At 39.0% G+C, this 19,137-nt stretch overlaps 1 protein-coding gene across 1 annotated transcript in view; it reads right to left on the bottom strand.

Moving 5' to 3' along the window:
* LOC132788550 (glypican-6) overlaps positions 1-19,137 on the bottom strand; it is a 50,336-nt gene that overhangs the window by 13,695 nt on the left and 17,504 nt on the right. The gene's annotated exons all lie outside the window — the stretch shown is intronic.

Genomic DNA, 19,137 nt, shown 5'->3' with positions numbered 1-19,137 from the left:
TAATAAATATATATGATATAATATTATATAGCTAGTCAACCAACTATAGTAATAATCTATTCCTCAAACTTAGTGAGTTAAAAGATATTTACTTAATATATATGCTAAGTTGATTATCGATATGTTGTGAAAAATAGTTATAAGTTAATTATGCAAACTTTTTCATGAAAACTTTTCATTTAATATAAATAATACGTACTTATTTATGCTTGAAACTTTTCAACGAATTTATTTGCCCAACTGTCCCATTTCCAACATAAGAGCAAAAAAGTTTTCCCATTCAAACTCTTCAAATTCCCCAACACACTCGCGTGCTCTATTTCTCTGTCGCTAAATCTCTCTCTCTCTCTCTCTCTCTCTATTGCTTTCTATCATTCTATGCGCTCCACTTGGAGATAAAAGCGCAAACGGGCAAAAATTTTGAAACACAGTTTGCGAGTGAAAAGCCAAAGCAAATAAAAACAAAAAGCAAAAACAACACTGCAACACGAGACAAAAGCAAAGGCCAGAAAGAACTAAAAGCGCCACCGCTCCCAAAAAAAACATACACACACACACACACACATGCAGCAAAACAAAAGTTGCGTTTTGTCCTCTTCCCCCTTTGCGACGAAGAGCAAAACTTTACTTTTGAGTCGAGTTTCAATGGCCAGAGAGCGAGTGAGAGCAAGCGAAGTGGCAAAATCTCACTCATCGCTTCGTCCTTTTTTGGCTTGGCACAAAAATGCGACGCGGCAGCTTTAGCAGGCGCACAGCAATGAACAGCAGGGCAGCAACTGTTGCACACGTGGCCGAAAAAACAGCTCAGTGCAAAAGGGAAATGAATAGCCAGACAGCCGGCAAACTCACATTGAAAGAGAGACAGAGAGAGAGAGCGAGAGAGTATGTGTAACATGCGACGAGCGAGAGAGCAAAAAGGAGAGAGACATAGAAAGGGGTCGATGCACGCGTCAAAAGCAAAAGCTTTCACTTTCGACTGGGGTTGCACTATGCGTTGCGACTTTGTGTTGTGGACAGTGGGCGGGGGTAGTGCGGGGCCAACGCAAACAAAATGGTTGACACGGGCAACAACAAGAACCATTTTCGTTCTCCAGTCCCTATCCCTCTACTCTTCGCCTGCCTGTCTGGCTGGGAAATTGCATTAAATAAACTTTGGCTAAGCCAAGATGAAGCATTTGCAGGGCAAAAAAAGGTTTAAGCAACCTGTGAGCATTTTGCCTCGAGCTCCCAGAGCTCGTTTCATTTAACTTCAATTTCCGCCTGTGCACTGCTTGCTTTTTCATTTTCCATTTTCCCGTTTTGTTGTTGTGGTTGTTGTTGTTGTTGTTGTTGTGCTTAAAAGTTCCTTGCTCAACTTTATGCTTATGGTAATGAGTTTTAATTAGGCGCACAGCAAAACCGAGAGCCCGTTTGAGTCGCAGCGAGTCGCAACCACCCCCTGGATGTTGGGAATATAGTTATGGTGTCAGGGGTTGGGTTGGGTCTGTTTTTGGGTTCGCAAATTCATTGCCCATAGGCTTTTATAAAGTGTAAAAAAAGAGAAATTACAAAAAAAGTGTTTTTAATTCGCCCGTAAATCTGTAAATTGAAAATTTTTAATGGGTGGCAACAGCTGAGGCAACAGTTGCGCTTGAATTGGGTCAAATCTTTTTGGGCCCTTCGTCCATCATAGGAATAGAGGAGAATTTAGCAATTGTTTGTTGGACATACATCTAACACAAACAATTGCAGTTGTTGCACATTAATCGAAGATCAGGCGGGACTGCATGTGGATTCCAATTGCCAACACATAACTCAATTGCCACCCGCTGTCGTCAAGTGTTGCAAGCAGCAAAGATAAAGCTACAACTCCGCAACTAACGCACTTGTATTTGGCACTTAATTAATTTTACAGCCCTTGGACCTCCCGCTGTCTGGTTCAGTTGAGCGGAAGCCTTACCCAATATCCACCTAGTACTAAGCATTAGTTGGTTTATATTCATACTAATTGATACTTAAAATAACATCGAGCACAGGAAGCACGCGCGAAAGCAAAAACAACAACTACAACCACAACAACAGCAACAATATTGTCTGGAGGAGCCAACCAAGAAGTGGGAGAACAACATTAGAAAGAAGTCTATAAATACATTTTAAGCGTTGCGAGCTCACCAGCCCACAATTAGTTATTCAATATTGCTGTACTTTTTATTCCGACATTTTCAGCAGATTTTCTTTGCGCAAAAATCATTCAGAAAAACATTTTAAATGAAATCTTTGGAAGGCATGTTTTAGTATTCAATATAGTATATAGTATTTTAGAAATTTGTATAAATTGTATGATACTTTTTTTCGGTATATTTTAGGGTAATATCCTCATATTATAAACATATAAATTGTTTCTCAAGTTTGTTAAGTTTTTATTCTTTCAAACTCAAAATTTAAGTTTAAATGAATAAAGTTTCTCACTTAATAAACTTATATTGATGTAGTTTGCTATTGTGTTCGAATATTGATACCAAAAACTTCTTCAATCTGTCATTGCGTTGGAATGTTGCCAATCTTAAGGAATGTCTATAAAAATATTTTCCATAACGCACGACTAGAAACTAACTAATAAAGTAAATAAATGCTGTTTACCTGCAAGTTTCAGTTGAAACAACAATTAATGAAAATATCTTTGCGTGATTTTTTGCATTCTGATGCTCACAGCTGAATAAACAGAGATATAAACTCGATCTCGAAGCTAATAGAATCAACATTTAAGTATTTATTTTAGAATTAAGCATCGTAAGGCATTGTGGCTTAATATGGAGGTAAATCATTGCAGTCAGGTAATGTTCTTCTCTATGTAGGAGACGTTTTTTGTTTTATTTATGGTTTTTTTTTTTTTTGCCATTTCGATATGCATTTCTGGTGGCAGCTGAACAAACTCGAGTTGAGTGAGCTGCTGCTGCTGTTGTTGCTGGCAACTGTGGAAGGCGTTCGCTGTTAATGTGCTTCGGGTGCATGCAACATTTAGCATGCTCCACCTTCTGTCCAGCCTGCCACCACCCCCTGCGTCAACACCCCTTCCCCCCCGTCAACTGTGCTGTGTGTAATTACGTGTCGTGCCAGGTCGTTGCATAAATGCCAAATGCAGAGGGAGGCGGCACAGTTGGAGTTGACTTGGAGTTGAGTTGAGTTTGCTTTGCTTTGGTTTGGCTGCTTTTCTTTCTTTCTACTTATTTTTTCTTCTGCTTCTTTTGCTTTCTACACGTACAGGCGGCTCTTTTAGGCGTAATTAAAATTACTCGACTGCAAAGAGGCAAAAAGATGGGCGAGGCGGGGACGGGGAGGGGAAGGGAGAGGGTAAAGAGAAACAAATGTTTACGCTGCCAACACGTTTCATGTAAACACAACGCCAGCGAAGAGTTAGGAGTTGATGTTCGAGTTGTTGTTTGGATCCTTCCTGGTCCCGGGGTCGACTCAAGCGACTCGCGAGTTGAGGCTTTTTGCATGATGAAGTGACGAATGCTGCGAACTTTGGCGTTGCCTCCTCCTCCCCCCCTCTCCACACCATTCACATTTGTTTCATTTGTTGTTGCCAAGCTGTCTGCGATTTGGCCCCTATCTTTCTATTCTTTCCCTCACCTTCTACCCCCCTCGGAGATGCATAAATCTGGCAATCAGCGCATTTTCCTTGTCTGTCGGTCTTTCTTTTCAATTTTCAATGCGCAAATGTGCGAAAATTCATCCAGACAGACAGAGAAAGAATGATTACTAAAATAGCCCAGCAGGCGACTACACAAAATGTTGTTGTTGTTTTGTTGTTGCCATGTGTAGCTCGGTTGTTACTATATATTTATGAGGCGTAATTAGCCTTAGCTGGGAAAACTGCAGCTGACTTTTATTCTAGATGTATTTCCTACATGCCCCCCTTTTGACAGTGTCGACATAACAAATCCCAAAAAATAAATAAAGATTGCTGACGGAAACATCTGCTATCTTTCTAATCTACATACATCAGTATAATCCATAAATAATCCATTGAATAAACTTGCAATTAATTAATATAACATTAGTTCATTTATTATTAAAATAGCATTTCTTTTATACGATTTGTTTACTCAGCCAACCAGTCAAGGCGACTTAATTAAATCACACATCTGGAACAATTCATGACCATGACAAATCATGTGAAGCCAGCAAACGATTTATGAATTATGAATATGAATTGCACATAAATAACGCCAAGAAAAAATAATTGTCAAGTGAAGAAATGACAACATAATGCGGTTTGATTCCTTTGATATCGTATCGCAAATGTTTCTAATGCCATTTTCGTAGCTATTTTTGGCGATTTGTTTGTTTTTTGTTTTTCTCTCTTTCTCGCTTGTTTGCCCCTTGATTCGCTTCAAGCTCCAACTCTGTGCGCCGTATTCATTCAAGCGAAATTAATTAAACAATAAAAATTGATTAATGGTATTTGAGACGGGGGGAGTAAGAGAGAAAGAGGGAGAGAGAGAGCATGCAGAACGTGTCCAATCGGCTGATCGTCAGTTTTGCTGTTAACCTGTTTGCTGTTTACATTCGCGACTTTGTTTTGTTTACACACAAACACACACACACACACAATGGCCAACGGTTCGTATGCGCAATGTAAGTCATGTAATGTGTACAAAAGCGCTCAATGTCTCGGCCAGAATGGCCATTATTTTTCTAGCTGCTCGAATTGTTGTTAATTGGAGCAGTTGGCAAAAGTCGTGTTCGCAAATGGGTCAGATCTGATTGATCAAGTGATTAATTGAATGAATCTGATAGGCAAATAGCTAAATTGCTTTGCTGTTGCTTATGTTTAAGTAGCTAAACAGTTAACTGGCAATTTAAGTTTATCTTGCAGCAGTTAAGATCAAGTCTCCAATTTAAATAGTTCACAATTTAGAGCATACAAATTTAGCATTTGTATTAAGTGCTGTTAAAGCACTTTAATAATTTACTACCTTAATTTTTAGACACTCTTTTAAGTCAGTTATTAGCCACATTCAGTAAGTTTTTATATTCCAATCAACGCTTCGCATCTAATTAAAATGCACAAGAGCTGCTCGAACTTACAAAAAGAATCTTTTGCAAGTGCTTCAGCAAAGCTAAAGTATCCTTGACTTTAACAACTTTATCATCGTCTAATCAATCACAAATGCCAGTGGCATCCTTTGGCCATCTGTTTTGGATACAACAAAAAGCTGTCTGGCATTTGCAGCTTAATATTCTAGCAATGTTTTCGCCAAAAGTTTATAAAATAGCAGCCAACTTTTGAGATACAAAAATAAAAGAAAAACCCCGAAAATGAAATAAAATGCAATGAGAAATCAAATGAGCATTTTTGCAGCTCATAAAACTTGTAGTACAACAAAAATGTTCACGCCATCAAACAAATCAAATTGAAAGACAGCGGGCCATCGAAGAAGAAGCAAATAAGTAGGAAAAAATGTATATAAAGAAGGAGAAGAGGTGGGCAATCAAAAGCGCCGCTTAGCCAGATCGAAAGCCATCGAAACAAGTTGTGTCTGTTGGCAGCTCGGATTTAAATTCGATTTTGGACGCGAGATAAAACGCGCGACAGAGATTTACAGCGGCGAATGGTGAAAAACACAACCAGCCACAATAAAAAATCGCAGTCGAGTTATTCAAAGCACGTTCCCGTGTTATGGACTTCTTTTTTTTTCTGTATTTTTGCACAGAGAGCGAGAGAGAGAGAGAGAGAGAGGGCGACTGCTGCTGTCGGAGAGGACGACGTCGACGACGACGACGACGTGTTGCTGTCAACTCTCTTGGTCAGTCAGCATGCAACATGAGCAGCATTTTTTATTTAATTCTCTGGCCCAATTAAGTTGACGGCGACGACAATTGAAAAATGTGCTTGTACTTGGCCATAAAAAGCATTTAGGCCATTTACAGTGGCGGCCTCAGCCTCAGCTCGAGGCTCAGCTTTAGGCTCGAGTCTGTATCTGCGTAAGCTTCACATCAGCTCAGCTCAGCGCTCACCCAGAGCAGCATTCGCAACCGCAGCGCAGTAAACGAAACCCTTTGCAACCGCATTGGCAACCGCAAAAGCCATAAAAGCAGAGATTTCCTCAATTTGCCATGCGAGAGCAGGCGAAATCTCTTCCTCCTCCTCTTCTTTTCTCCTGGGGGGTTTCTCTATCCAAAAAATTGCTGCCAACCGCAAAACAATTTTGTAACAAAAACGAAAATAAAAATTATGAATGGAAAAGCCAGAAAACTCATCAGTGCAGGCATCTCTCAGGGAAATTGTCTGTTACTTAAAATGAATTAATTTCATAAATTTACGAGCATTTTTTTGCATCTCTCTCTCTCTCTCTCTCTGACTGTCTCTGAAATTAATCGTCTGTAAAATGAAGAAAACACAGCGATGAGAAAATCGAAGTCAAATGACAAGTAAACGGCGAAAAATTGCAATCAATATAGCAAAAAAAATCAGAGAGAAAAAAAAAAAAACGGTTTAAATAATGTGGCCTAACAATGCCTGCGTCTGGCTGCGGTTTCCAGTCTGCCATTTGCAATTGACAGTATGTGTGCAAAGATATTGTATCTTTTGCAACTTATAGCTCGCAGTTCGTACGCTTCACTGGCTTTTCGGTGGCTTGTTAACCCCGCATTTAATGGCTCTATAAATGGAAAGTCTCACTGCGCAAAGTTCTCTGAGAGAACGAGAGTTTAACAGCGTGAAAATTGAGTGACGGGAATCTATTGATTATATTGGAAAAGATAAAATATTTCATATTTAATAAGAGAAGAACATTTTCAAAAGAATATAAAGGTAGGAAATATGAAAACTATTTAAATATAAAACCATATAATATATATAGTAAGATAAAAATCTTTTCAGCACTGTTTGTATTTTTGATAACTAAACTCTTAAATTTATATCATATGGCAACTCTTTGCCCTTTTAAAATATCAAAATTCGTCAGACAACATTTGAACTGTCTCCAAACGAAATTTTAGCAGAACAGCTGAGAATTTGACAGCATGAAGCATTTGCATTTGCCTTTGGCTAATGATTCATTCAACCCCAATTCGTTGGGATCATCCGCACATCTGCAGCGAGGAGGCCATAAACCACAATAGATTAATGCAGCTGACAGTTTCCAGTCTGTCCCACTTGTGGTTGCCTTACAAATTTCATCTGTCAACTTACAACGCTTCAAAGTACAGCACCTCTCTATGAGTGTCTCTCTCTCTCTCTTTGTCTCTATCTTTCCATCTGGGCTATAAATCGTTTAAATTTTCAGCGACGCCCACTTGTTGAATGCTAGAAATTATGTTATTAAGTCGGCAACAATTTATTTAGTTTAGTGCACTCGCCATTAAATATAATTTATAAATGATGGCAGAGCAAAGACTTCAGTTTCAGCTATCATCTACAGAGCAGCATTCTCATGCTATAATCATATTTATGTTTGACGCGTGGGCGACGACGATCAAAAGGTCTCAGTTCGGTGTAAATATAATTGGGCAGCTCGTGAATGTCATCATGTCTGTTTGTTGTTGTTGCTGTTGCTGTTGCAATGCCATAAAGATTACAACGAGATGGCTTTTTAAGTGTTGTAAAAAAAAATTGTGTCGAAGTTGCTCTGACTTTTGACATGCGAGCGAAAAAATAAAATGAAGAGAGAGAATATCAATTCAAATTCCAATTTTAATTCGAATGCCTAATATGCCATTCAATGGCCATAAAATGTCAAATAAAGGCCATTAAGCGACTCCAATGCCGATGCTCTTTCTCTGCTGTTAATTTGCCTAAATAAACCTCATTAAATATGCTGACCGGCCAAATGGCCAATGGTCGATAGTCTGTCACGAGATGACAACAAAAAAAAACCTTTTCATCGGCAAACAACACACACACACACTCAATACAGTCAACAACCAACAAGAAAAAAATATGATTAATAATCATCATCATTGGCAAGCCAATCCCACAAATTATGTTGTCACATGCAAAAGTTGCGCATACGCCACGTTTGCCCACGACTCCACTTCGCAGTTTGTTATTATTATTATCATATTTTCTCGGCTATTTTGGGTTGTACATTTTTCATTTTTTGTATTTTTGGGCTTCTCATTCACGCGTCTCTAACAGGATTATGTCGCACGCAACATTAGCGACGATTCCCAACTAACCGAAATCCTGTCTACCTGCTGCCTGTCTGTGTCTCTCCATCTCCATCTCTCTCTCCATCTGCACACTTTGTCCCTTTGCTGCTCTTTTCTCAAGCGTTGCCTAATTTGTCGTCGTCGTCGTCGTCGTCTACCTGTTTTTCAAGCGCAGCGTTTTTCACAGCGTGTGTTAATTTTGTTGGAATTTTCGCTTGATTATGTCCACATGGATTTCAAAAATATCATTCTGTTGTGTGTCTCTGCTCAACCCCTCTGCTCGCCTTTGTTGTGCTGCTCGCTTGGCTACGATCGATTATTGATTTAATTAATTATCCACGCACTGTGTGTGTTTCGTAGTAAAAATTATTAATAAATTTAATGTAGCCAATGTACAAATGTGTCCCGGTGAATGGCTTCATTGCATTCACAGCAGCGACCCCCCAATGGGGCAAAGGGAAAGAGATGCTTTAATTGTGGCATCAACAGCTGCTCTAATAATTTATACACTTTATGTACATATTTTGTAGAAAATTACACTAAGAAGAATAAAATCGTGTTGTAGTTCTCATGATAAGTACTTTCCATTTATGAGTTTACACTTTAGAATTTAGCTATATGTACTTTTTATACCCACTTGTAGAAGTTATTTAAGAAATACTTTTGTACGTCTACTAAATACAGGACCTAAGATTTTAGTGACAATCTGGTATTTTTTTTGCACTTTGTGGTATATTTTGAATCCAAAACTTTAACAATATACTGAAAATATCGTCTTTGACATTTTTCAGTAATTTTGCAGTATATTAATTTGGTATATTTTAGGAATAATACCGCACTGTTTTGCTTTTATTCAAGCACACTAAATTGTATGTTTTTTACTTGTTTAAAGTTGGGTAAGAGAAATAAAAAAATCACTTTCTATTTATTATTTTAAGCACTCTCCGCCATTTACAATTTATAATATGCCAACATCGCGCAATTATTACTAGTATAAAAAGCACCTTCAACCTCACTCTATTAATAGTGATAAATTATGCATTTATTTTTACAGAATTGCATTATTTCTCATTACGCTGTGGCAACTTTTTCTTTCATATTCTCGTTGACAACTTGCAAATTAAGAGAAATGTTTTAGCAATTGTCTGGAGACGCCTCTTCATAAAGCTCTTCTTGAGCAGCGTTATTTATTTAAATTAAAATGCAGTTCGCGAAGTCAAAGATACTTGTGGCAGACAACATGCCAGCTACAATACCAATTGCCATTTCTTTGTGTTGTGTTGTTGATGTCTACTTCCCACTCGCCACTCGCCAATCGCTACTTGCTACTTGCCACTTGCCATTTAACAAGGCAGCCTCATTGTTGCTTTTATTGTTGTTATTGGTGTTGTCCCCGTTCGTGCGTTACATGCATAAAGCGTTGCCACTGTGTACACGCAAATTTATTGCTGATAAATTGTTAGTTTGCGCAGGCAGCATTTTCTTATAGCGCATTACTAGAAAATTGCCAGTGTTTAGGCTTTAATTAGCAGCTATAGAGAGAGAGAGAGTCATTCGAGTCAGGGAGTCAGTTGGGGGCAGCTGCTTCGTGTTGTCGATTTCAATCAAAGCCAATTGATTTCAATTGAATCGTGCCCGTCTACAACGAAATGAAGAGATTGCACTTGCCTACCAGCTACCAAAATTTCCACATTTAGCTTAAATTTCACAACATGCAACAATTATAGCTCAAGTGGAAACGAGGAAAAGTAGCGGCAATCAAATGAGAGTGACAGCAGCCGAGTTACAAGAGGTCAGAATATTGTATAGGGTCAGTTATTTATAAATATACATAGAAGGTCGTTATTTATTATAAACCTAAATTCACAAAGATGGCACTGCTAGAAGTCGAGTTACATGAGGTCAGTAATTACTATAGAATAGTAGAAGACCATATAATAAAATGTAATTATTTAACTTAGGAGAACCAAAGCATATAATTAAATTTAATTACCTATCTTTGCAAATCCATAGCCAATTTTTAATGTATTGCAGTTTTTTTAAAAGATAAATCAGCTTGAAATATTCAAATTTTGGGATATCCATTAACCTTTTTAATTACAATAATTTGTAGTCTGAAAATTTGAACATTTTGTGACGTCAACAAGGCAAATCAAAGTTTAACAAATTGTGTCAAATTAATTTGCATAAATTGAACAAATGTCGAATACGGGGGAAATAAGAAATACAAACAGAGAAAACATTAAAAATTCATTAGTGAGCGTATAAACAATTAATAAGCTCGAGAGATTTGAAGAGATGAAACGTAGAAAATCGATGAAAATAAAATCAATGAACGCGTTCCGGACATTAGGCCAAAGTGGGCGGCAAAGGCGGGGCCAAAACGTTAATTTATCATTTTACAGAAATAAGAAAATGCGCAAATACACGAGAGAGAAAGAGAGAGAGAGAGAGAGAGAGAGAGAGAGACGACCAAAACAGACGGCCCACAAATTCATGATGGGAACGTGAACGTTGTTGAGATGCTTGCAACGTTTCTTGGTTCTGGCCAAACCAAATAAACAAGCTGTGCCAAGAAGTGGAGGAAGAAGAACAAAGACTTGCAAAAGAAGAAGAGGAAGAAGATCCCCCTCGCCACTCACTAATTGAGTGCGCAAATAAGAAAGATTACTCGAGGAGTGGGCACTTGTGGTTGGTGCCTAGCACTTTGATTAATTTCTTCCCCCTCGACTGCGCTGGATGACATCCTCCTCAATCAAACGATGATGATGATAATGATGATGCTATTCAACCAATTAACGGCATATTGAGTTTAGAGAAGATCTTTGCAACGAAAATATTGAGTGAGAACGAGAGAGAGAGAGAGAACTAGAGAGTGGAGTGCTTGACCACAGGAAGCAGCCATTAAAATATTTGCAATAACGAGTGAAGAGGCAACACAACCGGACTGTGCGGTGGGAAGACGAGTTCGTTCTAGGCCAAAAATAACTTGAGCCAGCAGCGCATTCCTTCTTGGCCCAGCAACGTGCAACGTGCAACGTGAATTTATGAATCGTTCAGCCTGAATGAATCTTTTGCTTGGGTGTCTACCTCGACTGCAGACTCGAACTCGAACTTGTGCACTAGCTGCAACTTCTTCTCCTCCTCCTTCTCTTCATCTCTATATTGTGTGTGTTGCCAGGCGACGAGATCTGTGGCTTGGCTTTTGGGGCGTTTACAACGCTTTGGTATCTTGTATTTATTTAATTGACGTTTGAACGTGTTGGTATTATAAAATAGCCACAGATCGAAAGCCCACAACCAGAACTGAGAACATGGAGTGTAGAGATCCGTTCCAGGCTTTGGGGCAATTATGACTGCATCTGGGCGTTGCTGGACATGCATGTGGGGGCAATAGATCGCCATCGACATCCACATCGCCATCGTCCATTGACGTGTTTCACTGTTTGGATTGCAGTACGTGCTGGCAGTCTAATTAGGCTCCATCTCTCTCGCGCTCTCTGACTCTTCGAGGCGTTGCCAATGGATTGCCTGGGTGTTAGTTTATTAAGCCTGCAGTGCAGTGTTTAATAGGCACAAATATGCGAAACATGTGCTAGGGCCAATGCCTATTACAGCAGCAGCAGCACTTTGCGGTGGTTCTCTAGGAAAATGAGTAATGGCAATTTACAGGAAAAAACTTGCAGCAGATATTTCTATTTATGCAAGATATTTTCCAAGAATATTTCACCAGTTGCTGAGAGAATGAGGCTATATTTTTGAAATATTTTATGAATAGTGTGAGAAACCAGCTACGGCAAAAATATTTTCATAAATATGCAAGATATTTTTTGAAAAATAATTCAGAAGCCAATCTCAAAATATACAAGCATTATATATGAATATTTAATAATAAAGCATATTCATTTATTCCAATTATGTTTCTAGCACATTTTCGTGAAACTTAAATGAAAATTCCTTTGTTAGATTCATTCACAATTTCCGTTTTAAAATTCCATTCAGAGTATCTCACAAGTATTTAACCATGTAATCCTCAGCTTGACGCTCATTTTGCAAGCTCATCGAGCTGATCATCGATCAATATACAGCATAAATATGTATTTCAACTCTCTCACGATAAAAATGTCACCCAAAATCTATGCTCGACAACAACAAAAATCGAAGCAGAAAACAAACATAGAAGACAGACTGAAAACGTAGGCAATAAATAAACAAGTTTATGCCTCAATTGAAAAGCCATTAAAAACGAGTCTAATTTGCAGGCTACCAACGACAGACAAAAGATAGAACTGGAAACAAATACCGGACGTGATTGGATGATAGACAACTATTTTGTAGCACAATCAATGGGCTATTCAGAGTGGAATTCACACAGCGAGAGAGCAAGAGCAAGCAACCAAAAACAAAAATTAAGTTGTAGATGAAACGAAGAGCAGCCTCAGATTCACCCTGAGTCTCAGCCAAGACCAGATCAGACTCCGACTCCGACTCGAAGACCAATTCAGTGCAGAGCAGAGAGTCTGGTCTACAAACTGGGGCCAAGTTCACTGATAAGATCATCGCCGTCGCACTAATAACAGCCAATGATGCTTTAGGATATGACTTGGCAAATTTACACGTGTGTGTGTGTTTGTGTTTGTGTGTGTTATTAACAGAACATTGCCGAACCCCAGAGATCTTTAAGATCCGATTAAAACCATTAACACTTTTTGTAGCCGCTTGATAGAAATAAATTCTGTGTCGACAATTATAAAATCAAATAAAAACTCTTTGTTCTTCACGAGATGAGTCGCTGCGCAGTCAGTCAAATGTAAACAGAGTTCAGTTCAGAGCTGTTTTTTATACATATTTCTCCAAAAAGTATTTGTTGCTCTTCTTCACGTATTGTTGTGCATATTTCTCAATAATTTATTTGCGCATAGACATAGACATAGATAGGTAATTAATTCATTAACACTTTTTGAGATATCAACAGGGCGGCAAATAATTTCTTCGAGTTCAATAAACAGGGAAACAGCTGTGCCCCGTGTGGGTGTTGATCTACGATCCAACGAGAAAAAACCACTTCTTATAAATATATTTGTAAACAATTTAATTGTAAGTAAAGTCTCGTCTAGCAAAAAAAGGGTACACAACAACATTTGAGCGATCAATTCACACACAACTGATTTTGCTCAGTTGACCTTCGGTTTGTTGGCGAAGCTGTCATCACACACTGATGATTTTTGCATTTTAGCGATCATTTGTGTGTGCTATAAATAAAGTGTACAATCAAACGCTGTACAATATGATGAGTACTTAGCCATGTACAGCTGATTTTTTGCAATTAGCACAACGCGAGATTCACAGCTCGATACGATTCAAAGATACTTTTCGCAGCTGTGTGGCTGCAGTTTGCATTCGATTTGCAGCTTAAACTGGATATAAATATATTCTTTAGCTTCCCTTTTTTACATCCTCATCTGTGACCTAGTTTCACTCTTAACAAGGTTACAAGCAAATCCACTTTATATTTGTGCAATCTATATAACCATTAAGCTATCCTGCTCCATCTAACAAGCATTAATCAAATGTCTATCATATCGCTGTTAAAAGCATTTTTCATATATATTTCATTTCCGCTGCTGCCCCAAAAATAGTAGAGTTAACGAAACGTGGGAGAAACGAGAAAAGGAGAAACAACGCCAACTAATCCAAAACCATTAACAGGCGCACACAGATTATTATTAGTCCTAATCATGCAATATGCTGATGAAAAGCCGGCCAGCTGGGGGGAGAGAGAAAAGGTGTGTGCTAATCACAGAAATCTGTAACACAAAAAAAAGGAATGTTGGAAAAGGTAGTTCGGGTTACCAGGAAGAGGCGTTGCTAAAACCATAACAATGGCCTCAAAGGATAATGCGTAACGCATAATGAGAGTATTGAGAGTGAGAAAAAATAACAAAAAAAAAAATCGGGTGAATGAGAATGAGATGTGAAGCGTGTGGCTGCGGATACTACTTAAGAGTATTTGTTCCATTCGCCGCAGCTAATGTGCCCCGAAAAATGCAGCGCAACGAATCAAACTCAAGAGCTGCGCCCCATGCGACAATTATTCCAGAGAGTCAGAGACACGAGAGAAAGAGCCTTTGGTTCGCTGATTGACAGTCCGGGGCCAGTAAAGACAACAGAAAATGTGTCAATTTGCAGTAATCTAATCTGTGTGCGGTCTGTGTTCGCTTCGTTTCGTTTCGTTTCGTTTTGGTATATGGAGTAGTTTGTGTAGTAGTTCTTGAATGGAGAAACGTGTGTGGAAATTCCAATGAATTATTCGAGCCATACTGTCATACTGCATTTAATCAATTATATATATTATATTGTTATCTCTTTGTTTGTACAAATCGATCACACAGAAAGTAAAAAAAAACAGTACAACAAAAAAGGGAAAGTGGCACAGAGACCTCAAGGGGGTGGGGAATTAACTTGAAATATTCCCCAATTAGCTGTACACATAAATCATCGAATGGTTTCTGTACGTTGTTCTACGGAAGTCTCAACAACTTTGCCCTGATTTGGGTTACAGATCTCTGTTTGTCATCAGATAACAGACTTTTGGAGTTTTTTTTGGGAGAGTTTCGAGTTCGTGCTGCTGATAAACAAGTTGTCACAGCGAGTTAAATGCTGAAGGGAAAGCACTTGAGATACACTTGGGCCGGCGAGGCGCCTGTCGCACCCAAAAAAAAGATGCAAAGATACAAAGCAATCTATGCTCTCAATTGCAGTGAAAGCTTTAATCAATTGGCGCCCTTTGGACTACAAGATTTATAGTTAGAAGCATATAGTACGTATATAAAGTAGCGATTAAGTCATTATATATTATTCGCTTCCAGGATGAAAATGACTTAATAAATATTGTTGCACACAAAAGCTGCAATTTAAAAAAGTTGCATTCCCGAGTGAAGATTTGTTCGTTTGGAATTCCGGAGGCTCTGGTTGCTGCGTTGTCTATGCAACACTGGCGAGGCAAGTGCTTAAAAAGACATAAATTAAACACTCTGCTACCTGTCATCATCATCATCATCACCATCCACTACCCATAATCATAATCATCATCACCATCAGGCTTGGTCATATACTCAACGTTGTCGTTGTCGTGTCGGCATCAAAGCTTTGATTTCAACAGGGCTCCTCTTTCTCTTCGCTCTTTTCGCTCTTGTTGTTCTTGTGTCGAGTGTGTTTGTGGTTATTGTTGTCGCTGTTGTTGTTGCTGTTGTTATGTATCCTACAGCTAACAATTAAGTCTAAAGTGTAGCTACACACACGTAGCGAGCAGACGACAAGAAAACTTTGTAACAAATTTCACAATAATTACGCATAGAAAGAAAAAATGCGAACATGCTAGCATATGTTGCATAAAGTTATATATGTATGAATGTATGATATATAGAAGTGAGTGCGACTACAACATCTGTCACCCAACTTTGTGTGTTGCACTGTGGCAACAGCGAGTGTAGTAGACTTTGTGTGTGGTGCCATTGTAAAAGCCAAAGGCTCCCATTGCCGGCATCATACGAGTACAACATAGTATAAAATAAAATGCGTTTTTAATTTGCAGATGCGCGTAAAGCAAAAAAAAAAAAGTGAGCGAACATATAAAAAACTTGGCATGTTTCTCGTTTTTATTGTCGCCGCGATGGTATGGAAATTATTTGCGAGTGGCAAAAGGTATTCTGGATGAGGGGAAGAGAGGGAATTCAACACTGCACCGTGACCACCTGCCGCTGTCTGACGACAACACAAAGTACAACATACTCATAGATAGACAGCTGCAGATACGATTAACCTGCTGCAAAGCCTAGTCGAAGCCTTAATACGCTGCCTGCGAAATACTAAAAGGCAACTCTATGAGAATTGCAGAGAGAGGCGTAAGTAAGAGAATGCTAAGTTTTAGCAAAAAGACTGGTAACACTTGAAATGAATGGAAGAATTATAAAAACGGAAATGGCGTGACTCAACTATGCTAAAGTAAAACAAGAATAAAAGGAAACTAAAATCAAAAAGAGTATACTAAAATTACAATAATCAAATGAACTAAAATTAAGGATATACTGAATTTAAAATCGAAAAACAAAATACTAATTATAGCAATAAAGTTCTGTAAATTGAAATACGGAATAGATGCAAAATTGATTGCAAATAATAAATGCAACATAAAAGAAATTGCATATATGCCTAGGAAAAAAAGTATTACAATAAAAAGATTACTTTTTCCACCAGTAGTAAATATAGTTGCCTTAATAAACAATTTATATTATTATCAAACAGAACATAAAGACCGTTTTACACTCATTTCTTTTAGTACAACTTCCTGTAAATATCACAAACAAAATATCAGCACAATAAAAGTTCAATTGATTAGCGAGTTCATGGCGAGATTAAGCATAGCTTTCAAGTATTTGTAGACTACTCCAGCTATCTGGGAGAGTGAGCAATAGATCTCTGTGGGCATTTACAAGCCATGTAACGCGCTATCCACTATCAGTGGCATATCCTACACAGTTACAATTCTAGCAAGTTACTGCCCACCAAGTAGCGCATTCAACGAGCTGTGTGCGTTGCACAAACACACACACACATACGCACACGCAACCATTCTATCTTTATGGCCAAGGTAGATAATGTGGCCTAGGGTAGACAGTCACAGAGACAGGGAGAGCGGAGCAGTGCGTCTAGAACGGGTGCTCATGGCATGCCTCAAATGCCAGCACAAAGGGGAATGCAGAAATAAAAAAAAAAATACGAAATATGAAGAGGCAGCAAGCAGGAGTCGCACACCAGACCAGACCAGACCAAGTGCAAGTCGCAGCTCTCAGTGTCTCAGTGTCAGCCGTGGGTAATGAAATATTGCCATGTGCCAGCGCCTGCGCCTGCTGCTGTTGTTGTTTCTGCTGCTTCCATTGCGCTGCCTTCTGGCTGTTGACTGACTGCAACTGCTGACTCCTGGCGACAGTTGCTGCCTCCCCAAAACACCCATCTATTCGCCCCTCTTCCCAAACTTTGGGCAAATGTTTGCCGGCAACAGCTGCTGTCGCGGAGCGTTGCTTTGGCCCGTTGTTGTTGGTGTAGGTTGACAAACAAACATGCCAGCGCATAAAACAAAAAAAATATAAGAAAAAAAACTGGAGAAGAACAAGAACAAGAGGCCAAGCAAGCCGTTTGCAAAGTCAAGCGAGGCGGCACTTGAATGCTGCCTCCTTGGGATTGCACTTGAAAGCAGCGCACAAGTTCCGCTGCTGTTGCCGCAGTTTGTTGTTGCCGTAGGCTCGAGGCTCGAGCTCGAGCTCAGCTCAGCTCACCTGCCTAAACACAGCAACCCCAAAGCCCACTCCCCTGGGGGCAACCATTGAGAATTGTATGGCAGACATGGCCAAAGCGAAAAGCCAAAGGCAAAGCTAAAAAGCAAAAGCAAAACGCCAACTCTCCAGCCATACGAAATTCGCATTCACGTTTTGGCTTTTTTACCTTTGCGCCTATTTATCATCAAATGCAGCCTGACTGCCACGGCGGCAGCTGCTTGAAAGGAAGCTAAAGAAAGGAATGCTAGACTAGGCGTAGACGAACACTAGATTCCCTAACACAAATTGGAAATAATTATGAAGAAGTGGCTAAGTGACTATTACTATATTTCATAGTCATTCAGGCATTTTGTAATAGTTGCATTTAATTCGAATTGAAAATAGAAGTTGTGAGTTCAAGTTTCAAGAAAATCTCAAGAATATTAAAACATTAAATTAACATCATTAATATTAAGAACTTAATGCAAAATAGAAAATAAACAATATATCGTAAGACATTCATGTGAGTTCTAAGATTGAATTGTCAATAGCAAATCTTTAGAATATTTCTTTATACATTTTTATGGATTATGCACTCGATTGATAGAATTATCAATAGAAAATCCTTGTATACTTTTTAATGTTTATTTCTCAATGCACTCTGTTGAAATTACACATTCAATTAATTTCCTTTCAATGCCCTAAGCAGTTTATAGAGTATAAGGCTCGTATAACTATATGATAATCCTAATTGATTCAATTTGTAGCTGCCTAATGATAATTTCTTGTAGCGCCTACAGGGTATATGCAAAGTCAAAGTGGCATAAGAGGCGGCTAAAAATGAAGTTGCCATGCAAATGCACTCGAATAGCAAGCTAACGACTGCAACGCAGTCGACGGAGGGAACGACGACGACAACTCCATCGTCGACATGTGATACCATTTAGCTTGAGCTGCGAACAGAGGCTGCCTTTTGGACCAAAAAGCTGGTGCAATCAGGCAAAATTGTTGCCAACTGTGGCACCGACAGTGCTCTGTTCTGCATTCCAGAGGCGACTCACCGACTCCCGCCTCCCGTCTCCGTCTCCAACTTCAGCTCCAACTGTGACTCCTACTCCGCAGCATAGCGTGAGAAAGCAAAATATTGATTCAGAGACGACGTCGCTGGCGATATGCAAAGCGCGATTAAATTCCAGAATGCCAGGGCACCGAAAAACCGGCTTCCGATCAAGAGACGACTCCAAAGAGGTGCTAAATGAAGTTCTTAATTAAGTGCGAGTGGCAGCTGTTCTGAGGAGGAGCAACATCGCAGCTCTTACAATAAAACACAAAATGAACCAAGAAATAAGGATTGCCTTGAAATTAAAATGGGATGAGATCGAGCTTTTTTCTTTTTATGTGAGTTTGCGAACTCAAGTTCGAGGGAGGGGAGAGAACAAGTTTTATATTGGCAGATCGTTAGCTCGAGCTGCTGTTTGATTGCATTTATTGCATAATTTGTTAATGAATGGAAAGTCATGACACGCTCCGAGGGCAAATAAAAAGAAAAAAAAAAACAAAAATCAAAAAAACCAAAAATGACAAATTAGCAACATAATTGCTGCTTGGAGTTCCACACCGCCAAAATATTTGTGTCCAAGATGTGGTACGTGGGAAAGGAATGTTGCTCGACATTTTCGGTGAA

Source organism: Drosophila nasuta, chromosome 3, assembly GCF_023558535.2.
Source record: "Drosophila nasuta strain 15112-1781.00 chromosome 3, ASM2355853v1, whole genome shotgun sequence".
Classification (NCBI taxonomy): domain Eukaryota; kingdom Metazoa; phylum Arthropoda; class Insecta; order Diptera; family Drosophilidae; genus Drosophila; species Drosophila nasuta.
Note: the sequence above shows the minus strand (reverse complement) of the source record. Positions and strands in the feature narration are given on the sequence as shown.